The 26613-nt window shown below is 32.0% G+C and overlaps 1 protein-coding gene across 2 annotated transcripts in view; it reads left to right on the top strand.

The window, feature by feature from the left end:
* Window positions 1-26613, top strand: part of cic (Putative transcription factor capicua) — a 1044991-nt gene that overhangs the window by 568907 nt on the left and 449471 nt on the right. The gene's annotated exons all lie outside the window — the stretch shown is intronic.

The following is a 26613-nucleotide window of genomic DNA, read 5'->3' as shown; positions in this document are numbered from 1 at the left end:
TTTTTTTTCCTTCGATTTAAGTTTGCAAAAGAAGTAATAAACAGGTATATACACGTATGTTATTTTACTTTATAGTGTAAACAGTCCAGGTTGCAGTATCTATGCCTTTGTTAATTAAGATATCGGCATAACATTATTTAATATTAACTGAAACATTTGAAGGGGAATATAAGTAAGTAATGATACACACACGAGTGCACAAATGAGAGTAAGCATCTGTAGAGAACTTATTTTCATAGTCTACAAACTCCACCTTTTTTTTTATGTTAGAACCGACGCATTTAGTAGTTAGTTATTGGATTTTCTTAGTATAAACATTTAGAAACCTTTTATTAGTAAAGGTAATAACAGTGAGTGTTATTTGTTACTGTTCAAATGCGCAATATAATGATGCAAGTTGTATGTATCATTGCTAATTAGAAAAGTTGTAATGTAAAGTGATAAATCACTTATGAAAAATTCATTTATTATCAACTTAATGTACAATATATATGATATTACGTATAATTACTTAACATGAATAAATGCATAAATGCATCAAAAGTGTGAAGGTTTAAAAATCATAAAACATTTATAAGATAAAGTCAAATAGGCCTGTATATTGACGTTTCTTGAAATGTAAACATGTATATGTATGCTTATGAAGCAGTTTGTGCATTGCATACGTTATATTATAAAATGTGTTCAAATTTTTATTAACGATGTATATTATTAAACTTAAAAAACCAAAGTTTATTATTAAAGTGAGTAAGGCAAAGTCACATCAGATGCATACGTGTCATCTATAATTGCTGTTGTATAATGTATACGTCATATATTTGATGTAATTTCACATTATAATTTGACGTAACATTTACACAAAGTATATAATACAGAAACCATGGTGATGTGAGAGCCCAATTTGTATATAATTACACAGCAAAACTGTGCAAGTTTCAATCGATTTACAAATTCCTACTAAATCTGGTTTAATGATCTATTGTGTACACTAAAAACAGGTGATTATAATTTATCTTTAATACTGAAATCAGCCCCTACTGAATGTCAGCACACATTATGGTGTTTTCATGTACTATACATGATTTAAATACTTATTAATTTGACAATTTATGCATTCAGAGCTGTAAGCGCATATTACTATTACACACACGCGCGGGCGTATATGGAGAGAATTTTCTCAACAGCCCCAAGGCCACCGCAGACAGGGCGCATGAGCGCAAAAGACGACTTTTTCATCTCGTTGTTTTGGCCTAAGAAGAATGTTTTAAAAATCACAAAAGCCTCATTCTCCATGCATTTTTTTCTCATCTTTCTAATGGTGCTATCAGTTTTCATCAATTTTCACTTAATAACCTATAAAACTGCAAATGTTGGTGAAAATGCATTAAATCTCATGACGTACAACTTTCAGAATTTTTGTGACCACCTAGATCGAAAGATAAGACAATTTTACTTGAGTATAGTCAATATAAAAAAAAGATTTTTTTTACATTTTTTTGTATTGGACCGATGAATATACAGGTGCGAGTCACCGCATGGCATGGGTGGCTGCTACACGCCCGCCGCCGCTCCTAACGCCACCACACACTGCGAGGCATTATTTTTATTTGTTCCGAGTGTAAACAACTACGCCTAACCTAAATACTGTGTAAGAAAAGTTTTTTGTATGTATTGTTTTGATACTCTTTGACTATAAGTATCAGGATATTCTTATTTTCTGCCGTAAATTGCATTTTTTTTAAATTCCTTCTATTTAGAACGTGATTTGCCTATGACCTGTATTATTATTATAGTGAGCTGAAACAGAGCTATGGTAACAGATCCTTGAATGCCAGCTATTTGATTGTTGTATTTCATTTTTTACAATCAGTATTTAAAATGGTTGTCTGCTGTAATCCCTTGAATAAAAAAAATCATTACGTTAACAGAAATTTCGTGAAATTTTTGCAAATAAGAAAAGAAGAATAAAGTAAATATGCTGAAGAGTACAGAAAAAATAGTTAAATTTTATTTTTAATAATGTTAACAAATCACAATGGATCTCTACTTTTAGTCTATCATTAGTCCTTGATTGTTAAAAAAAAATATTATGTTGTTACTAACATGTCTACAGATAACTTAATTTTTATCTACAATTTTTAATTGTTATTTATATCATCAAAAAAAAAAATAAATAAAAGTATCTTGTGTTGTGTGGCAGGGTTAGGAGCGGCGACGGGCGCATAGCAGCCGCCTGTGCCGCTCGGTGACTCACACCTATACATTCATCGGTCAAATACATAAAAATATCAAAAAACGTTTTTTTTATTGTTTATACTTAGATGAAATTGTTTCATCTTTCGATCTAGATAGTCAAAAAAATTCTAAAAATTTTACATCATGAGATTTAACGCATTTTTACCATCATTTGCATTTTTATAGGTTATAGAGTGAAACTTTGTAAAAACTGATAGCACTATCAGAAAGCTGAGAAAAAAGTGCATGGGGATGGATGCTTTTGTGACTTTTAAAACTTTTTTCTTAGGCCCAAACGATGAGATGAAAAAGTCGTCTTTTGCGCTCACGCGGCCTTTTTAAGGTGGCGCTGGGGCAGTTGCGAAAATTCTCCCCATGTATAGATAATCATTTGCCCTTATATTTCGAGAACCATACACAAAACGATTTCAAATAACATACACAAAATACGTTAGCACTACAATTTCGAACAAAAACAATTGTAAACTTAAGATTAAAATAAGTCTAAATTACAGTAACTATATATTCTTATAAGCATACCTTACTTATTATTTTAACAAAATAAACATATTTTTCGTTCATTAAAACATAAAATGAATCATCTTCATAACATGCAATACTTTATTCACTTAAATATGCTTAACAGTGCTTGCACCTAAGAAAAAAAAAAAAAAATCAGTATAATGCATTACTTAGTACTTGATATATTATCATTAAGACACTTGTATATTATTTCAGAACAACCTTATCTTCACAAGATCTTAAAGATCTTTTTTTTAAATTGTTTATAGCTAATTTTTGGTCGTGACATTGAGATAAACCTCTGCTTTTGGAGTAAATGCTACTTTAGTTTTTGTTTCTGTTTTTCGTTATTTAAGTACTGTAATTTTTTTCTTGAATACAACTGAATCCTACTAAGTTTGAAAATTCTAATTTTTTTCCAAAAATAGTTGTTTGACAGCTTTTTAAAATTGAAATTGTACTTCATTGCAATTGATGTACATCATACTTTAGATTTTGACGTTTAGCTTCAAGCATTTATCGACACCACTGATCTTGCGTAAAAATAGATTTTTCTTGAATCGTGGTTTATATTGCAGAGTGCATAGAGTCACCCATAGATCGAGTGTGACCTTAAAGCAAGTATCTTAAAAATAGTGTTATCAATATAATAGATAACTTATAGTTCTTAATAAAAAGTTTAGAGGATAGTTTTTAAAATTTCCCTTGACAATTTATTTTTATACTCTTGTTTAATCAAAAATAAATTTATTAATAAACGATAAAAATAAGTGTATGCCTTATGCTGTAAGCGAGTAGGTGTCCTATGTATAAAATCGTGACTTGGTTAAGCTGACCAAAACAGTGATAATATATATACGTTGTCTAACAAAATGATATAGTTCATTATAACTTTTCCATCTTAACTACTTATTGAAAGTTATATTTTTTATTTCGTGTCACTAAAGGTATGATCTTTCACTATGAAAATTAAAAAGATAGAAGTACGTTACAAATAATAAAAAGACTATATTCATATTACTTTAAAATTTATTTTAACTATTTAAATTGTAACATAATTCAACAAATTTCTTCCCAATTTTTATTAATGTTTTATAAGACTTAATATAAGTTTTTATCCTTGTAGAATAACAATTAGCACTTTTTATACATGTTCCTTGGAAGAAAAGTCATTGGTGGGAGAAAAGTAATTTAAGAGGAAAAAATTAGTAGTTCTCTTCATACAAAGCCAATTAACCTTTTTTTTATTCTGTAAGTTAATTTACTAAATATTAACACACGTGATAGTAATAGTATAATTGACAGGATGAATCAATCCAAAAAGCACAAAGGAAAGAAAAGAACGCAAATTATTGGATATATTTAGTCACATTTATGTAATGAAAATAGAAAAAATTCGCACATAGAATGCGTATTTAAGGCGTGATACGCACCCTGCTCTCGGTGGTTCAAAGCGTACTAATCAGACTCTCCCACAGTGCAAGCTGCATGCCCGAGGAGAGTTTTACACTACCGATGGTGGATCAGCGACCAGAACATCAATCTCATTATGTTGTTTTCATATCATACGAGTTTCTTTTCTGTGTCGAGGCGATTTATAGTCTAAACGGCCCTAAGCTCTCACCTGTGCATGCTAGTTGACCTTCGTATCAACCAGAACATTTCGTTCCTCAAGGTTCATAATTACAAAGATAGGCTTGACGGCCATGAATCTCGTGCCGTTGAAAACGCCTCGATTTGTATTCATCGTCTCGCAGATTCACTAACTCGACTTTACACATTGCTGTTCTCGATTGCCTTTCACACCATTTACAACCATTACCTTGCTAACTAAGTGACTGATCAGTCTCGCGTGGCTTTACAAATAGAGAAATACATTGTTTCATTAGTAAATGCTTGCATCGTGTACAAGTAATGAAAATAAACGAAGTTACATAAATGAAATCGCAAATACATATACGCTAGCGCCTTTCACCCGTTACAAAAAGATTACTGTTTTTCAAAGTTTTTTTTTGTATTATATTTATTATTAGCGATCTTAGTACACAGTGATAGGCTTACCTCGGCGCTTCGCCCCCTAGACCCCACACAACGTTTAATATAGTTATTTTTATTGATTACATTAAGTATTTCATTATTACAAGCATCACATCAACAAATACGTTTCTACAGATAGTTATTATTTTCAATTTATTTATCATATCTTTTTTTCCTCTATTTAATACTTATTATTAAATGACGACGTATGCATGAATATAAGAAATTATTATAGTTCATATTTTGGTATATTCTCAAACTGTAAATTTTTAATGTAATAGAAATAAAAAAATATATTTACATCAAAAATTTGATTAGAATTTTTTCCGTTTTAATTGACTAACTCTGCTCCCTTCAAGAGAAAAAAAGTATTCGTATCACGGGAGCGTGCATTTTATTCTCTCTGTGCACTTTTCTTTCTTTGATTACTTTTTATCTCTTATTAAAAAAAAAAAAATAATAATTGGTGAGAAAAAGTGTACTTTGCTTCGTAGATACGAAAATATCTATTTTTTAACAGTTTTTTATGCTTAATAATTATGCCTCTAAGTTTGGTCTATAGAGAAAAAGTTCTTAATTTTTTGTATTTTATCTTGATAAGATCTACATGAAAATAAAGTATTGATTTACTACAACAACTTGATTTGTTTTTCATTACCCATTTAATTAATAATTTGTTAATCATATTACTTCTTGTTTCGTGTTTAAGATAATTTTTAAGAAAATTAGAAGAAATAATTAGTAGACTTAACCTTAAGTTAATGGCCTAAAGGTTCAATTATAAATCTCTTACTGTTGTAACATGAGAAGAATTATTTTTCAATTATAATAAAATCAGGAACATAAGATTAACAGACAAAAGTAAAGCATTAAATGGTTTGATCAGAAGAATACTTAAAATTTCATGTTACACATTATATTACATCGGAGTAACAAAAAATTTTATTTTTTAATTGTTAATTTATGAACAGTATCTATGTGAACAATTTTTTTAGTATTTACTAAAACATTTTGTATAAATTTAAAAGCAGCAATATAAAGTTAGAGAACACTGTGTGCTAATTTGTTTGCATTGATTTTTATTTATAATTATTGAAGAAATCTTACCGACGTACAATCTCCACTTAAAAGGTTATGGCTACTCTTGAGTACATGGTGACTAAGATATTATCTTGATTCTAACCTGAGTAGAAGTAAAACTTTCGTATCCCAGACTTTATTTTTTATTTAAATCTCCATATAATACTGCTTACTTTATTTGCACTTCGTTGAACATCTGTTTCATTCTACACATTGCAAAATTTCTGATTGTTTACCATGCCAAATACTGTTAAATTCAATATTAATACATTTCTAGAATAAAACATGACAGATATTTTTGAATGAGGAACACTAGGTACTTTTTGTAGGTCAATTGAGGCTACACATGTTGATGGATTATTTTTGTAAGTCTCCGTATTCTAATTCATCAAAAGACAAACATGATTTTTATTCTTAATGTGAATATCATACTCTTTTTGGAATAGGCCCATTGATATTTTTTTGGCTAATGAAAGTATATCAAAATTAAACTGACTGGCTAATATATGTATATATATAAATGCCTGTACTCATTTTTCCGGTGGCTTGAGTAGTTTGTCCCTTGAAGTTCATTCACATGATTTCTGATTTTTAAAGCATCTTATGAAAAAAAAATAGCAACAAATCTCTACGATTTTTTGAAGTATAGTTATGCGTACAAAAGTTAACTATTGTTATTGATGTCTCATTAGTCTACATTCACAAGCGCCCTGGGGTGATATTTGGAGCTTTTCTTCGCCCAGTGTGCCTATGTTATAGCATAGGTTGGTGTACTATAAGATATTTACAGAATACCACCCTTGATTGGATGTACATTAGTGAATTGTATTTTTCCTGTCGAGGGAATACCCAGGTTGCAAAAGCGCCCGAGGTAGAATTATCAATTTGTCATGAACCAAGGTGTATACTTGTATGTGCGTTTTTGGTGACTAATTGTTTTGTCATTATATTTTTTACTGTCTCAGCACATGTTACAACTACTTGGTTTGTCTGGTAAGTCATAGTTTTCTTTTGCTTATTAAAAAAAATGTTAACACATTTGAGAGTTTTTTAAATTTAACTAATACGTTGTACTTAACAAGATTATATCTTATTAACATTTGGCATTGGTGTTTTGAGTTGTAGTTGTGAAGCTTATGAAAAATAGGAAAACAAGCAAAGAAGATTATAAATACCTGTAGTGCATTTATTATATATATGATGAGGACCGCTGCTCAACAAATCGTTCTTAGCCTATTCCTGATAACTAGCTGTTCTTTTAATATTAAAACGACTTATGGAATGTTGCTATTTAATATTTTATATTGGTCACTTATAAAAAAATGTAAAATTATTTTACTTTAAAATCTCAACTCAATGCACTGATGCAATATAACCATTTTTATATATTTGTAAAGAATAAGTATTTTCTAAGTTTGAATTTTGTGGCAATTTAGTGACATATCGAAAGAACTTATTGAAGAGGATAAAAAACGTAATTTAGGAAAATGTATGGACGACGAAGAAGATAGAGATTACGTAAGAGAACAAATGAGTTTATTAAAATTGAAGTAAGATTCACAAATAAAAAAGATAAAATAGTTACGTAGTGCAAATAAAGAATATAATAAAGAATAAGCCTTAATTGTTGTTTTCTTACTTACGGGTAAGTTATTGTGTATTGGTATATAGTCCTAATAACTTATGAAATAATATTTTGCTTCGAAAGAAGCAAATTGGATTTTATTCTTTAAATTAATAATCTTGTATACTTCCCATCAGTCAAGTGCATTCGGTTTGAAAAATCTGTAGATGTTTCAGGTTACATTCTTGCATGCGACGTTGCAGGTACTTTTGTTATGCGACATTCAGCATTGAACTTATGATCAGATGATGAATCTACATTTCAACGCAAGATACTTTAAAAAATTCCATATGATTGTAACTCATCAAAAGCAATTGCATTGATTGCTTGATAAAAAAGAATCACATCAATGTTGCTGTGAAGAGAAAGTCAACTCTGACCTTGTATCCAAACTAAAATAAAAAAAATTTTCATAACGTACGAGAGTATTTTAGTAGTTACGTATTAGTTAAGAATAGAGGGCTGGATACTTATCGGACGGTCAGCAAATCACGGTAGAAGTTAGTCCCTACGCCTCCACAAGTCAAAGTTTTCAAGAAACAAGAGGAACTCTTAAAAATTACGGAAAAACGGTATCTGACTCGCTTACAACTAGATGAAAGCCGAAATAAATACGCTACATGGGGCAAAGCTCTATAATTTTATTTAGGTATTCTTATAGCTTCGATCTGGAGCGAAAGAGATAGTGAAGTATATCCCAGTCAGGTGACAGACTCATAAGCAAAAAAGATTCATCCTGAATCTCGCCAATTACGTTCAGCATTAGCCTCTCGAAAGAGAATTTTCCCCATGTCACACTTGGCTAAGAGTGCGAGCTGCTGCCTACCCTGCAGGAACAGTGAACTTAATTTTAATGCTATTAATGTGAACCTGTACTGACCGAGGCTTACAAAGTCCTTACCTTTGTAAGGTAAATAAAAAAAATAAAAAAAAAAAAGATGGGGAGTCTGTTGTCGTGGGTACTCTTCCCACAGAAAAAATCTGCGTCAGGAATATCACCAAAAAGTTTTTGTGAAGAATTGAACTTATTTTGGCTGTCAAGCTACAATGCTACCATGCTTACTATTAAGCCATCGTGGCTCAAGACAGTATCATCTATCCTGCAAAATAGTGTTTATCGTAAAAAACACTATAAGTAGCCCTGATACACAAAACATAAAAGACGAGTAGACAGGCCGTTTTTCTTTATAGCCACATATCGTTTATGTGTCTGTGGCAGAAGCGTCTAGTTTAAAATTAAGTACTTAAAAAACAGTTTTTTCCATAAAAAGTGATGTAAGTAGCACACGTTGGCCAGTACGCACAGCTGGAGCCCTTTCCATGATGTCTCTAAATGTTAACAGTCTGCGTTATAAAAAGTTTGTGAAAAATAACTTTTCGAGTTGACTGTTTCTTTTATCCGAATCTGAGTTGACTTTTTTCACAAGCCTTCAATGTATATACGATGTGAACAATTTAATAGTCGTCTATAATACGTCTTAAAATAATTATCAACACTCCAATATACAACACCTAAGTCAATCGAAACACAAGCCAAATAAATCGCACTAAAAAGGTGAACTAAGATAGTACGCGACTCTTCTTCCAGGCTCCACAGTACCTACAACGTAAGCTGAAGTGTCCATAATGAGGTATGCAAACAGCTTATGATCGTTGATGTGATTAAATTTGTTGTAGATGATATCAGGTTGCCACCGCCGCTCAGAGATTATAATTGCCAAGAAACTGGCCAAAATTTTTTTTTTAGGTTTCAAATTGAAAATTTTTGATTCTGATAATGTATTCTCAACACAGTGAAGCAAATAAACGAATACGTATCCATGCTTAAAAAAAATCTTTCCATAGCGTACGCAGCTTCCAAATAACTGAATTTTATTTTTTAATTTTTTTAATTTTTTCAACGATTTTTGTTTTTTAAATCGAATGTATAATTTTAGGGTTCGATTTAATCACTAATGATTTTTTTTTCCTGCTAAAAAGGGTATAGAGATTTTGTTCCTATATTGACGTAGTGAATTTCATTAAATTTTATATTTTCGATATTGTTTTGAAAACAAGGTATACTTAAGCAGGAATTCTTACAAAAAGTAGAAAAATAAAAAGGTTATTGACTAGTAATTATAAGCTTTTCAGCGATTTCCCATACCTAAATGTAGCTATAAGAAAAATCCATTAAAAAATCTTACCCATATTTACCCTTGTTCGAATAAGAGCAAAAATTATTTGTAAAATAAGAAAATTACAGAAATTGATTCACAATCAGTTAGATTCTGTTGAAGCGTGCTTATCACCAATTTTTGGTGACACTTAACATTGCTTCTTAACTTATTGTTAATAATAATTTTATTAAAAAAAAATTTTTTTTGGGCTTAAGAAAACTTTTAAAACTTTTTCAGGTTATATACTTTATGTTACCTCTTTGGATTCTTAAAAAATAATTTTCTAAATTTGGAAAAAAATAAATTGAACAATATTTAATCACATGAGTCCTACATAGCATAGTACGTTTCTTTGACTCTTTTTAAAAAAACTCTTCATGACGTGCTAGAATCAAGATTTTATAATCTGTGCAATAGAAAAAGAATGCTTTTAAATGTAAAAATGATTGATTTTTTAATAAAGAACAAGAGTATTTCAACACAGAAATAGACTTCATATTCGAGTGCATGCAGTCCATGAAACTAAATTTTATTTAGTCTTAAAATAGTGTGCAAATATACGTTTATAATCAGAGTAAAAGACGAAAAACAAAGTCTCTTCGAGTGAAGGCAGTATCAAGCCATACATCAAAATACATTTCAAAAAAATGTGATGATTATCCTACGTACAAAAACATCTTGAAAGATAAAAATGCTGTTTGTGCAGCTAACATACTAGTCACAGAAAAAACTTGTGAAATTTTATTGCAGTCATTATTGACTTGTACCTGTAGTAGAATACTTCAAAATTTCCAAATTCCTCATTCTGATAATGAAAATAATTACTTACTTACATTAAAATATGGGTTTGATGAGAGTTCTGGATTCACAGTATAATTAATCTTGGCACGGATTTGCCGCGAGTGAGAAGAGCTTATTTCTTACATCAGTAGTTTCATTACAATTCAAAAATATTAATGCTATTAAAGTAAAATGGGATTACCCAAAGTTATGTTCTACTAGATTTTATAGGCCTGTTCGTTTGCAGTGGCAATATGCGATCAAACAATTAATGAAGAAAATGTGCGTTTGAAAGATGAAATTTTTTGGCTACAACCATTTTGTGAAAGGAACGTCAAAATACTTTTTTGTCTTCACTTGACTATAGCTGAAAAGAAAGTACATGGGTTTTAACTAAAACCACGTTTTTTAAACAGTTATTATACAGTACAGAAGTAACATTTTTCTGAATTAGTCTATTTTAGTAATTAGAAAGTAATAAATATTTATACAGTTGAAATTTACCATTTAAGGTGATGAATGAGTTAACTGAAACTTCAAGTACGGCCTACTCTATTTGCTACTCAACGATTTCATAAACGATCAATTTGAGTAGAATCGAAATAAGGAAGAAAACAGTCTACTGTCGTCGTACAGATTACCCATATTACATTCATAGCTTTATCTATAGGATTGCTAGTTGTATATATCTTACCACTCAGATTTTACATAATGGAAGGTTTGTTAACAATTCATTCATCCAAAGATTAATACTTAAAAGATTTTCAATAGAAAGCACTATAAGCACTGATATAATTTTACATAAATACTTTTAGGCAACAGTAAAAAATGGATATAAAAATATAATGGAAATTCACAAAAAAAAATAATCAAAATCGTATTTTATATGAGTTATTATTACAGGTTGACTTTCCAAAATAAGGGTTTAACAATTTAAATATCGGAAATACTGAAATACTACAGATTTTTTGAAAATTATTGATAATCTGCAGAGATAAATGGTAAAAATATGTGAGTTTTTTCTTACTTAGTAACACTGTTTTAAAAAGCTTGCCTTAAAAGATTTTTTATTTGGAATTGATGAAGAACTTGTACATAGATTCTATAATGTTTTTATAACAGTAACTTCTGGGTATACTACTGTAAAGAAGGCTTTTAAAAAATATTGCTATGAAACAGAAGAGTGGTATGTAATATTGTATTCTTAGAATCATATGTCACCAACTGTTTACATGGGAAGTACTTTTTTTTCTTATTGTCAAACTTAATTAGGGTGTAAAGTTTACAGACCACGACTGTAGTCAAAAACGACTAGAAATAATTTCTACTCCATATAGTCTGCAAAGAGAGATAGATAAATTTATTATTCGTACTTCATTCTGACCTTTGTATGTGTCGTTAGCAAATTGTTTTATTTTCTGAGCTGTACTGTATTTTAGATTTTTATTCGTGGTGCATCAGGTGAACAACATTGCATATTACCTATGTATCATTTTTTCAAAGAAATTTTTGAGTAATGACTTGCATAAATGAATAGATTTATTATTTTATATTATATTATTCTATTTCACAGCACATTTTTCTCTTTCTCGATCATTAAACTTTAAGACTCTTAAACGAGTCATTCTTAACGAAAGTCGTCACCTAACAAAGCTGACTCTTCACTTTGTGGCTCTCAAAAGTGTCAAGTGATAACTGAAGCGAGCCGCTAAGTACCGACTCCACAGCATGTAAGACAAGGAAGTTTTGACTAAAGCTTCAGGCAAGGTGTATATCTTCGCTCGGCGTTCTAGTTAGTAGCCCGCTGTTGCTCATCGAGTGCAGAAAGTAAATACTAATTTTAAAGTAACTTTCTAAAGAGTGAGTTGATGTTCTTTCTTTTTTTTTTTTTTTTCTTTTTTTTTGTACAACTTGTGCAAGATATATTAATATAAAACCAACACAAGAAAAATATTAAGTTATTTGAACCAACAAATAGTTGATAATAGTCAATAATCCAGTTACCGAAGTTGCCCAGTACTCGAAGCTACTTAAGGAAAGGAAGGTACGTTAACACGGATATTCTATACGACTTTTTCTATTTTTCTTCTAATAAACAAATAAATAGTTTTACTGTCTGCTTGTCCCGTAGCCTGTAAAGGAGCGTGAGACTACACTCCACAACCTTTAGTTCCAAATTGAAGGCAAGATTAAATAATAGTAATAATCGTTTCAAGAAAATGGTGGCAAAACGTGGTTGAGTTTCTAGCAATTTGTTTGTTTTATATGTTATCTTATTGTTAGTGTTACAGAAACAATAAACACCATTTAAAAAAGCATCTTAATAAATGACGTGCAACGCCCCATATAGTGCAGTGTGCGCAGACGTGTATAAGCTGTGCACTTGCTGAGAGCAAAGTATATTTATGATTTTGTTATAATTTAAAAAAGAAATAAATTAACATAAGTAGTAATGATAATAAAAATACATTAACAAACAAACAATATAGTAACCAAGAAAAGTTTATTGTCATAGAAAAAAAAAAGTAGACAATACTGTGTATTAAATAATACTTTAATACTGTGTATTGAATAATAGTAGAAAATGAGAATTCGTAATCTGTTTTACTATACATACAGATATACACCTTAACATAAGATCTGCTAACTCAAGTGGTCCATCTACTCCTACCTTGAATCTGCTCATTAAACCGATTCGTTTCCTTAGTCCTGCTTTAATAGTGGACATTCACAATCCAGGATCTGCATATCCGAACGATCTGTGCCCAATTTATAAACACAGAATAACACAGTGAATTCATGAAAAATATATATAAAGAAAGATTCAAAGTACAAATAATACTATCACATGAATTCCCTAACGTACATGGGTAACAAGAAAACAAAAGAAGTGGCAAAAACTTTACTAACAAAAACTATTAGCTGAAAAAATTTTTCTAGAAAACAGTCACATTCTACTAATAACGAACTGCAATATTACTATAATTCTCATAAGTTACACAGTTATTACCAAACAAATAACAAACATAAAACTTATATAAAACTTGACGGGTACTTTACAGGTATTTATCGGGCACTTGGCGGGTACTTGCCGGGCACGTAGGGGCACTTGGTGGGTACTTGTTGGGCACTTAGCGAGTACTTGGGGGGTACTTGGTGGGCACTTGGTGGGTACTTTTCGGGCACGTGGTGGCACTTGGCGGGTACTTAGGGGGTACTTGGTGGGCACTTGGCAAGTACTTGACAACCACTTGGAAGGTACTTGCCAGGTACTTGGCGAGTACTTGGTGGGCACGTGGCGGGCCCTTAGTGGGTACTTGGCAGATATTTTCCGGGCACTTTGTAGGTACTTACTAGGCACATTGTAGGCACTTAATAGGTACTTGGTGAGCACTTAGCAAGCACATTGGATTCTAAAAGTACCCCGCAAATATCCGCCAAGTGCGTGGCAAGTACCCGCTCAGTGACCGCTATGTGCCTGGCAAGTACTTATCACATGCCCGAGAAGTGCCCGATAAATACCCGCCAAGTGCCCGTGAAGTGCCCGCCGAGTGTCCATCACATGCTCGAGAAGTATCCGACATATATGATAATTTGCCTATTAGGGATCTGAATCCTTAGCCACTAAAATAAAGATATCTAATCTAATCTTATATGCCTGTCAAGAACTTACCAAGTGCCTGGTAAGTGCCCACCAAGTGCCTGGTAAGGGCCCGGCAAGTACCCCAAAGTATCCGCCAAGTACCAACCAAGTACCAGCGAAGTTGAAAATTATGATTGCCCGCGCCATGATAAAAAGCGATCGAAAGGGGGTGAATATTCCCTAAATTGTAAAGTTTGTAGTTTCTTGATAACTGCATTTAAAATTATGTGAAAAATATGGTTTTTTATGTTTTTTTAAATTTTAAGTGATTTTTTTTGTCCTGCTTCAATTTTTAATATCAATTACAAAAACGAGAAGTTATAACAGAGAATATTATAACCTTATTTGATTGTATGAAAATATGCCAAAAAGTTAAGTCATTTAGTACTTTCAGATATAATTATACTTCTATTACTCTTTTTCAAAACTGTCAGAATTTGACGAAAATCTCCACCTAAAACGATTAATTTGTTTCCAAAATGTATGTCTGTATTACTTGTATCACGCAAGGCTCTGTTGACTATTTCTAATACTTTTTTTTTTTTTTTTTTTTTTTTTAACCATTGAAGCTTTATTCTGCACTATTAAATCTACTTATTTTAATTTTCTTTTTTCTGTTTTAATTCCACAAATAAACGATCAACATTATTCCAATCTAATGGTAAACAAAAAGTTATATTAATGAACATACTCGTGCTCTTTTACACATAAATCAAATTTTTAAGTTGAAGTATGAGTCTTGTGAATTCTTCATTTACCGATTCTAGTAAATATTTAATCAGAGAAAAATGATAATCTTAAGGAAATTGAATTTCGTACAGAAATGTTAAAATATATTTACGGTAAATTGAGATCCAGATCAAATATAATTTTCAAACTGATACGCAAAGAAAAAAGTAGAGATATCATTTGATGGTCGTTGTAATTAAAAAAAAACTTTCTTATACAAAACCTCAATACATTGAAATTTTTTTCTTGTGAAAGAAAATTTTTACGATGACATGGTCTAGTGTTGGCTCAATATTACTTTCTTAGGAAACGACCAGTCTTATAAGTTTTTGTCTACTATTAGATATTAATAATGTTGACCGTTTATTTGTGGAATTGAAATCGGAAAGAAAAAAATTTTAAAAAGTAAATTTAATAGTGCAGAATGAGACTTCAATGATACAAAAAAAGAACTTTGCGTGATATATGTAATACAGACATACATTTTGAAAACAAATTAATCATTTTGGGTGAAGATTTCCGTCCAACTCTGACAATTTTCAAAAAGAGTAATAGAAGTATAATTATATCTGAAAGTACTAAATGGTTATATTTTTTGGCATATTTTTATACAATGAAATAGGGTTATAATATTTGCTGTAATAACTTCTTATTTTTATAATCATTGTTATAAATTGAATAAGAACAAATAAAATCATTTGAAATTTTTAAAACATAGAAAATTGATGTATGCTTGACAATTTTCTTAAAAAATACAAATTGCTCAATACATAACGTTTTTCTCACTTCCCATAATGCATACACTTAATTTTTAAACAATAAGATTCTAAATCATTTATCAGAAAAGTTAACACTACCTATAGCATAAATCATGGATCTTATGAAGGGGTTAACAACGAGTCTGACGACGATATTTACATAAATTTCCCAGTTAAAGTTTAAAATAACAAGATTACAAATTATTCAATTATTTAAATATAGCATCGCAGCTGAAATTATAACTTATGAAAAAATTATTCCCGCCTGGTCAATTTTACGTTAATTTATCAAGATGCAAAAATAAAACTGAATCATCCATACAAATTGAATGTGATGATGAATTAGAAATAGGAAATATAGCTTAAAAAGATATTTTTTTTTGTTTGTACTTTGTTCAATTGTAATTAATAAACTTATTTTACTAAATAATTTCATTGTTTCATTTTTTTAACAATATTATTAAGATTAAAATGTAGAACAAAAATTTCCTTTACAAAGTGAAAATTTTTGACTCATAATAAGGTAGTTTGTGAGAATTTTTTTGGTTTAGTAATTGAACTGCTTGAAAAAAGAAAAATAATCAAAATAATTTATTAAACTTTTCTGAATTTGTAAAAAGTAGGACCAATGGCGAGAATTAGGATTTAGATATTTAAATGGTTTATTAATTGTACATCGTATTCGTATGATTTCGTCATGTAGTAGGATTATACTTTTTTAATAATATGGTTAATATACCTCTTGAATTCTTATAAAAAGTCACTAGCAGCCCATTCGCGATATTTCATAGGCGGTGTTGAAATTTGCTAAACATTTCATTTGTGTAAACTGTATATGATCATTTTATTTGAGATAACGGAGGAACGTAATAAATTTCTTAACAAAAGTTTCCACCTTTTGTGTAGGGCATTAAAAGGTTATAAAAATTAAGAACTTATTAAAATAAGGAAAAACATCATCTAGTTATGTAGGGGGTAGGTGAGTGGCCTATGAATGGGTATTGATGAAGGTTGTGTGAGGTAGTAGGATGCCTGTGGGTTTTTATAAAAATTGGGGTGGATGGTAAGGATCTTCAGGATTCTAATAAAAACTCTAAGGAGTCAGTGGGAAATCACTTACTTTGTTACCAAGAGGTATGACAAGTTCCAGAATTTTTTGACTGTCTTAGGATTTAAATAACATTAAAACAGCATTTTTAAGACGTGAATCTGACAAATAAATTAGCAGAATTAGCTATTATAACATGGATCAGAGTGTGAATAATTCTAAAGCAAGCTTTAGAAATAGTTGACTGAACATTGATTGTACATTACGTCACTAGAGCATAAAGTACAAAACAAATGTTGTTGTACGATGGTGCCCGAGTCGCGTATAATGTTTTTCTTACCGAGGGAAGTGCAATTTTTCGCCCGTGGGTACACTTTGCAACCAGTAAATCACTTTAGGCCCGGAAGGCGCAAAAAATTTTCCTGCTCGTGGGCCTAAAGTGTGGCCCGAGGGCGCGGGCGCAAAGCGGCAGTTGCACTTTGGATCCATAGTAAGAAATAGTAGTTTTTGTTGGATAAGTGAAATTGTCTCTGGGACTATTTTGCGACTATAGGTAGAGGGGTGGAGAAGAGATAAGGCAAGGGAGAAAGTGTAAAGTAGCGCGGAGAAGGGGTGGTACCGCACGATGAAGGGAAGAGAAGCACGAGGGAGGATGGGGCAGTGTGATAAAATTTTTCCCAGTCAGATTAAGCTTAAAAATAACGGCAATCGTGGAGAAGGAATAGGAATGATTGGGCGGTGTAGAAAAGGTTGGGGCAGTAAAGCTTACGATCTAGTAAAAACAGCTATATAATTCAGGAATATATGTATGTATGTATATATATAAATTTTTTTTTTTTTTTTTATAGTGCTCTACGTCTCCTTTAATAAGGGAACTACTATGGGCATTTAGCACATGGGAAAGGAACAAGGAAAGGGATGGGAGGCCTCCCATTACTGGGAGGGGGGTAGAGGGAAATTAGGCAATTTTTGCTGCAAGAAGGTCGCCTAAGACCCTCCTCGAGGAGCATTGCGTGGTGAAAAAGCACATGTAAAAAATCACAGAGGTACTTGCCTGAAAAAGTCGCACTGGCCGGCAATCGAACCACGGTCTCCCGCGTGCCAATCCACGACCTAGCCGAGCGAGCCACCGCGCGCTCTGGTTATATATACAAATATATAATCATGCATCTGACGTGCTAACTAGTTTTGGATAAAAAAGAAAAGTATTCTTCTTTGTGGGGAATGTGTAATATATATATACATATATATATATATATTTATATCTATATATACACGTGCGCGCGCGCGCGCGTGTGTGTGTGTGTAAATAAAAAGAACACTTTTTTTATTTTAAACTAATTATCATGTTAGATGCATGATTATCGTTATTATTTATATATGTATGTATCTAATTATTTCTCTATTCCTTGTGTCTGGTATAATGCATGGCAAGGATTTAAAAAAACTTTTTTCAGTATTGAAAACTGAATCAGAAAAATCAAAACAAAAGAAGAATGCAGTTAAAGGAAAAATAAGTGTAGACAGGAAACGTTATCAAGTAAATATAAAAGGAAAAGTATAGCAAAAGTGTGAAACAAGAAAACACGAATTTTAAACGGTCTTTTGTCCCATTCTACGACTGGTCACACAGATTCCCTTTGTATTCAAAAGACAAAAATTATAGCTATCATACATCGAACATAGGACAGATGGGCCAAGGTTTGGATACAAGAAAAATCACTATAACTTGTGTACACACTAAGAATACCTTTGCCCTTAGTTGGTCCAGCTAACCAAGCCACTAATCGATAAATAGTTGGAATTTTTAAGCAGATGTAAAATAACATATTGGATAACCCACCAGCGTCAAGCTATGCAGTTTCCTCCTAGTACTAGGCAGTGAACAAATACACCATTGGGTCTAAGGTCAAATTTTAATATATTAGGCTATTTACAGAACGCAGTAAATTCAATATACCTATATTCAATGCAGACTTAACATGTTCTGTGTTATTTAAATAAATGATTACAGTGCCTTTATCAATACGTATATATTACATAGGAATTTCAAGAAGCACGTTAAGAGAGAGCTATCAAGAGATCAGTTCTGCACACAGAAATCTCTATTTAATTCTGTGGACGAATTTTTGTTGGCCCCCTCCAGAAGATTCGGCAACACAGGACGAATTAACAACTTTTTATTTCAGCTTAAAACAATAATGCAGGGTAATATTGAGTCAGATATGAATTGTTGTGGATACGTCCAACGGCTTTATAACGGTATTTTGATGTCACACGAGGCAGGCCCTTATATGTCAGGGACTGAAAAAGATGCTACAAAAACTAATTCAGATAAAGAGGTATTGAGGCACTTTATTTATGGCCTAAACACTCCCTACAGCTAGAACATAGCCGGTTGTAGGACAGAGGCGTTAGAAAAAGCTACTAAGGTGGCTATTACCTTAAATAATAAAATGAGTCTGTGCAGGGAAATAATAGCCAATCAGGAAAATGAACATTATGTGAACAATCTTAGAAGACGATAAAATGTAATAGCAGATCTTACGTCAATAGCAAACTATCTATAAGAAAAGCCCTACTTCGAAGCTAGGACGAAAACTATGCCCTCTTCCTAAGTCCGGACGAAAACTATGCCTGTTACTCTAGTCCGAATAAAAACTATACCCTTTTGGGATTCTGGACGAAGACTATGCCCTTTGGTTAAGTCTGGACCAAAACTAGGCCCTTTTTTCTAGTCCAAAAAAAAATTATCCCATTTTCTCCGAGCCTGGTCGAAGATGTTGACCTTTTCTAGAGCCCAGATGAAATAGTATATTACGTACCTAGTTTGGAAAGGCTGAATTGACGAACCGAGAGGTTTACGGCCCGAGGCGAAGCTGAGGGCAGTAACGAGGTTCGTAAAGAAGTTTCGGTTCTCAGGCTGTAAATAAATTTATTCAAGCTTACCTTACATTTATGTACGTAATTATATATACAGTCAAATATATTTATATAGTGGTTGTTGTCTACAGTTCTTATAAAATTCACATAATATTCAGTCTTCGTCCAGTGCCAATCAGGGCATAGTTCTCATCCAGAGAGTCGATATTTTCGATAGTTTGGTACACGCTCTACTAGTACGTACGAACAATTATGGTAAGACGCGGAGTAAAAATTAACGAAAAATGAAAAATTGACCAAGTAATAAAAAAAAAGAATCAATCATGATAAAGACTACAATAAAAATACTAATTACAACAATTATAACCACCATAGGGCCAATCACCACAGAAGTTTTTGCTAGTACTAGAGGCAATATAATAGAGACATTTGTAGAATGGATGATTATTCTAAGAATCATTATGAAAGAAAGATTAGTAAAAAATATAATGACAGAAATAATGATGATCATGGCAAGTGATAATGAAAGTTAGTTGCTCACCGACAACAAAGAATCAAACAATACTCGGTTGGAAAGCAAACGAAACGGCACCTAATGAAATCCATAAAGCCCGTACGCAATGAAACAACAAACCAGGGGGGATAAATGGGTCATGGGACCCACGGTAAGAACGAAGTTCTTTGAACATGACGAGTATAAAAACACAATTTCTCAGGTAACAAGGGGGTCGCCAGACCCATTGAAAGAACGAAGCTCTATAAATGTTAATACTGCATTCATGTAGTTCACTAAACAAAAACTTGAAAAACGAATAAAAAAAAAAAATAAAAAAAATAGTTCAGTACTCACGATGGTTGAACTTCGTGAGAACGTCGTGCATAAATACAGTACTCACGAAGTTCAACCATCGTGAGTACTGAACTATTTTTTTTATTTTTTTTTTTATTCGTTTTTCAAGTTTTTGTTTAGTGAACTACATGAATGCAGTATTAACATTTATAGAGCTTCGTTCTTTCAATGGGTCTGGCGACCCCCTTGTTACCTGAGAAATTGTGTTTTTATACTCGTCATGTTCAAAGAACTTCGTTCTTACCGTGGGTCCCATGACCCATTTATCCCCCCTGGTTTGTTGTTGTTTTTTTTTTTTTTTTTTTATTATTTTTTTTTTTTTTTAATTTCTTGTTTTATTTATTTTTTTTTCATTTCTTGTTTTCTTTTTTTTCATATTTCATTTTATTACATTTTTTTTCATTTTTTTGTATTTCCTTTATTTAATTTCTTTCTTATTTTCATATTTAATCTTTTTTTTTTCATTCCCTTTTTTTTCATATATCATTCTTTTTTTTTCATATTTAATTTAATTACTTTTTTTTCATTCTTTTGTATTTCCTTTATTTCTTTTTTTTATATTTTTCTATTTATATTCATTCTTTTGTTTTTTCTTTTTTTTCATTTCTTTTTTTATATTTCATTTCATTATTTTTTAATATATTATTTTATTTGTTCAAATTTCATTTAATTTCATTATTTCTTTTTTTCATATTTCATTTTTTCATATTTCGTTTCTTTTTTTTCCATATTTAATTTCATTACCTTTTTTCATTTATAACAGTAATTATTAGCATTACTGTAATGCAAAAAAAACCTCAGGTTTAATGAAAATACAAATATTTAATGCGTAATAACGCGCCTTATTATATTTAATCTACATAACCATATTAATGCTAATTAAATTTTTTTTTTTTTTTTTTTTTTTTTTTTTTTTTTTTTTTTTTTTTTTAGATGTATTATTTAGAAAACAAATACACAATTTATAAAACAAATTCATAATTGAATGTATTATCAGTGAATACATTAAAAAATGGAATGTTATAGTTACGAATTACACGATAAGTACAAGAAACCGACTTCAATAGCCGGCAGCGCTCGTAGCAGAGTGGGTAAAGTACAGGACCTCACATTCTGAAGGTCGAGGGTTCAAATCTCTTTATTGGAAAATGTTTTTTTTTTTTTTTTTTTTTTTTTAGAATTGTAAAAGAAAAAAAAATTCAAAGTGAAAGAAAAATTACTGTGGGGAAATAAAATTAAAATTTGTTAAAAAATTAATTGCTTGGGAGTGTGAGGTGGAATGGTGGGTAAAGGTATGCAGAAGAGTAACACGGCACGGTTGACAAATGTACATATATAGTTAGGAGAGGGGAAGTGTGTAGAGAACACTTGGCGAGGGGGGACGGGGTGAGGGGAAAAACTTGAGAGGAAGAGATTTCTGAATTAAAAAAAAAAAAAATCTGTCGGTTTTAAAATTCCAGCCCCCCGAGTAACGCGACATAAAGAACTTCGTTCTAAAAGATATAATGAAACGACTCGCGAGCGAGGGAAAAAGTTCTAAGGGCAAGAATGACGATAAGCAGCAGTTATTCAATGCACTCAGCAAAAGTTTATATGAAATATGATACGTACCACCTACAGTAATTTTAAAAAGCCCTTATACAAACAGAGGTGCAACATTTTATGCCGATATGAGCCCGGAGATCTCAACAGTAAAAGAGATGTCAGAGTAGCGTTAAACAGTAGGGAAAAATTAAAAATAATAGGCGTAACGGATAGAGGCTAGGAAAATGTGACTTGTTGTATATGCATGTATGAAAGAGTCGTACAGTAGCATTGAAGTGAGCTGCGTCCTGCTACAAAAACTTAGGGAGGGTGCTTTTTTTGTTAATTTTATCGCAACGAACGATAATTGCAAAGTGTATGGGGAATGTTTAAAAATATGGAACGGAACGATAAATATATTAGTTTCAGTGTTGAACCTGTTGAAATGTGAGACCACAAAAAAAGCTGACTCATCTCACGTTAATAGAGATGACATATAAGCATTAGGGAGAACCCTTATACAAATATTTAATGCAGCCGAGAACCTCGGAGAAAGTAAGGAATTTGATGATAAGGTAAAAATCGATACCTGTTGCATGAATACGAACGAAAATATCGTGAGAGACAGGGGTTGTGACAACGACGGCTATGACCACAAAAATACTTGTACACTTGAGTGATACAGTCGTCTTAAGTAACAGAAAAGCTCGAGTGGATAAGGTAATGGAGTTTGTTGATACATCGGGTTGCGACGGAAAAGAGAAGAAGCATGAGCAAGAATTTACATAATTCTCCCCGTACGTGTTTGGACTTGGCGGGGAACGACTGAAAGCATTAATCTACTGAAACGTAGGATAAATACGACTACAGATAAACTTATAGTTAGGAAGCGATACAGATATCCGTCAGTTGTGAGAAAGCAAATAAATATTAAGATAAAGAAATTACTGGAACAGGTCATAATAGAGCTTTCAGATATATCAAACAACTTGTGGATTGTACCAAAAAACGTGGGATCAAATGGCTATAGATGCTGGCGTGTGGTAATGAATTTAAGGCATTTCAATAAGACAACAATAGGTAGTTGTCATTCGCTTCTTTTTCAGAGTGATATATAAGAACATGTGGTAACAGCACGATGTACTACAGTTGTCAACTTAAGGCAGGAATTTTTTCAGATCAAAATACACCCATAAAACATCGTTCATGGGACTACCAACACACAAGAATGCCTATGGATTGCTGACTCTCTAAACACGTTCTTACGAGCAACAACACTAGCACTTGCAGGACTGCAAGTTTATGAGATATAAATATATCTAAACGATATAATGGTTTTTGCGTTGAATCTCATGGAGCATTACAAGCGCTTTATAAAGCTTTTAGAGCGATTATTGTGAGCAAGCCTTACAATTGAGCTAAAAAATGTCAGTTTTTAAAATGTGATGCAAAAGTGTTAGGTCGTATTGTAGCAGACGGTATAATAGAAATGGATACTATAAGAGACTTATTAAAAACTATGCAAAAATTGCTCAACCTCTACCCATACTTTCGAAGAAAAAAATGGATTTCATTAGGAGGGACGACGGTAAGATGGACCATCTACTAGTGGACGCTCTTTGCAGTGAACCTGTCCTTACAGCTCCTGACTTAGAAAAACCATTCATAGTTACAACTGATGCGTTAGACTATGCGATAGAGGCAATCTTGAGCCAGAGTGAAGTTGATAAAGATCACAAGCGTGAGTATGCATCAAGATGCTCGAAGGGTAGCAATAGTATTTGCAAAGGAACAATTTAGTTCCTATCTGTTTGCCCGTAACTTCACTGCGATTACATATCACGAGCTACTCAAATATTTTCATACATCAGAAAACTAGATATAAGATTTAATAGATTAAAAGCAGAGTTGCAAGGCTACGAGTTTGGCATAACATGTCGTCCAGGTATATAAAATAAAGCACCGAATGCGCTTCTTGGAAATCCTGTAATAGAAAAAGGAAAAAAACTCCAGAACTGCTGCACCGATGATTGTATAAACTGGCAGACAAGCATAAGAAACAGGTATGTTGCAATTTGACTGCACCGCTGCTGCGCCAGCACAAATTTTCAAAGTAAAGACAAGAAGGGAGAAAGACGTAATTAGAAGAGATAAGAAGCAGCAAATAGAAATATCCAATTCGAAGCACTCCAATAGAAAAAAAAAAAAAAAAAAAAAAAAAAAACAGAAAGAGGAGATACAAGTGTAAATTAACGGTCTAATAGTGAAGCTAACCCCGAGTCTGAAGAAAAGTTGATGCCAAAAATATAGCTACCCGATTTTAAAAAATCCCGAAAAGTAGAGCTCAACCACGAAAAAATGTTATTCACAGGAAAAAGTCACCGAAAGATAACAGCCATAGCAGGTGTAACCAAAAATGAAGTCGAAATATCATTGCAAGGATCAACCGATGATAGGCTAGCATACATACGCAAAGAAGAAAGCATGGAGAAAGAAGTAAAAACGACTAGTGCACTACAGATATATGAATCAATACACGGAGAAAGAAATGCGTCAAAGAACTTGTTAAAGACAATTAGATTTGTATCATAGACATTTACCAATATTTACTAATATTAAAATTATACAATATTTTCCTACTATTAAAAATGAATTGGACAATATTACCATTCTAGTTCAGGATAAAATTGATAAGCTTGATCAAACTAATGTTGTATATCATTTCGTTTGCGATTCTTGCTTTGTATTATATATAGAAGACAAAGAGAGCATTAATAAAAGTGCTTAACAAACATAAAAATACAAAAAAAGATGAACTTGTCATCACTTTTCACATTAAAAAATTCAATCATAATTTTAATTTTCCTCAAACCAAAATCTTAGACTATGAACTAAATAGACAAAAAAATATTCATTTCAGAAATATTACTCATACACTCTATTAAACACACAATTAATTAAAAAGAGTATAGTTTGCAGGCATGTATAAGAAGCGCTGAAGGCCCTCTAAACACTCACGAAGTGTCGGCCAAGTATCTAGTAGTATCTGGCAATTACCCATTATGTGCCTGCCAAGTACCCGTCTTGTATCCATAACGTGATTGGCAAGTACTTGGTACATACTTGCCAAGTGCTTATCAAGAAGTTTTGAAGTACCCGCAAAGTGCACGTATAGTACCCATCAAGTGCCCGACAAGTATCTGCAAAGAATTCGCCTAGTACCTACCGATTATCTGGAAGTAACCTGCCAATCGTCCATAATTTTCCGACAAGTGCTTATAAGTACCTGCCTGGTGCTCACTAAGTAGCTGCCTTATACATGTTTAGTACGCACTAAAAGCCTGCTAAGTTTTAGCCTACCACGTTCTCGCTAAGTATCCAGTAATCACCCGTCAAGTGCTTGCCAAGTACCTATCTTGTATCTGCCAAGTGTCCGTCAAGCATCTGCCGAATCTCTACCATCCCAGAACTTACGAAGTACTTACTATGTGATGGCTTATTACCATGTTATTTTTGTTCCATTATCCCCCACATTACACTTAACTGAAGTTTTGTTCAAGCCCTGATGCAGCTTAAGTATATTCAAAGTTCCTATTACTAACGTCCCAAATTACTTATCAACAAACAGTTTTCTTAAGTTCCGTCAAATTATCTTATTTGTCAGTGCTAATGGGAATACATAGTTACTATGATTGCTTAAATATAAAATGTTTTTATTGTTGTTGCGTATTAACTAGTAGTAATTGCCTATTACTTAACAGAAAGTAAGTGTTAAAATGTTATCCAAACGGTAATGTGTCTCATTTGAAATAGTTAGTTACGTAACAAGTGCATAAAGACGATTTCCCGCACGAGTCGTGATTGACTCGCACGAGTGGCCGGAGTTAATGGGAACGAGAGCTAGTTGAGCACACGAGTGCGGAGCTCGAGTGTGATCGCACGGCACGAGTTACCGTCACTGGCCACAAGCAAGACAAAAATAATATCCACGTAATTACGTGGATATAGTAAATACGCATGCGTGGTGGGCCACTCTACTGTCCGGTATTTATAGGGTCCAAGTTTTTTTTTCCGATTGAAGCGATTGAGGCGCATGCGTATACGTGGATATAAGGTGCGAATAGACACAGCGATATAAAATAAAATTTATAAATTTAGCCTTAGTGTTATATGTTCGTAAAAATATTAAAATTAAAGATAGGTTATTAATGTTATAGGTAAAATGATTTCACTATGCTTGTAGTAACTAGCTATTTATTTTTTATTTTAAATATGCAGCTATTAAACTTTACTGAATCAATAAATAAAAAATGTTAACAACAAGTACAGTTATTTATTTCAGCCATTAAGAAACATGTCATAATATTCCGATACCATAGTTCTGTAAACTTGAAAAAAATTAACTAGTACTTGTATCTAAAAATAGATCGACTATTTATATAATTTTTTCTAATGTTATGATGATTTAAGTGCTGAAATACTTATGGAATAACTTTGTTGTGGTAACTTCCACACCTTGTTGTTAGTAAACTGATCCAACGTTTGAGATTTGTTTAAAAAACACGCATGGTAAAGCAAAGTATACTGGTTAAACTAACATTTAAATTTTTCAACGTCTTAAAAGATTAAAAAATAGTAACTTGAGGGTGTGATTGATTTAGTTGACGCATTTTTTCACAAATCGATTACCTGTATTTTTTTCTGACTGTCGTTCCCTACAATATGAATACATACTTATGTA

This window comes from Copidosoma floridanum, unplaced genomic scaffold (assembly GCF_036245765.1).
Source record: "Copidosoma floridanum isolate Cflo_tuat_1 unplaced genomic scaffold, Cflo_Japanese_pri ptg000028l, whole genome shotgun sequence".
NCBI classification, from domain to species: domain Eukaryota; kingdom Metazoa; phylum Arthropoda; class Insecta; order Hymenoptera; family Encyrtidae; genus Copidosoma; species Copidosoma floridanum.
The sequence above is the reverse complement of the archived record's forward strand: the minus strand, read 5'-3'. Positions and strand labels throughout refer to the sequence as shown.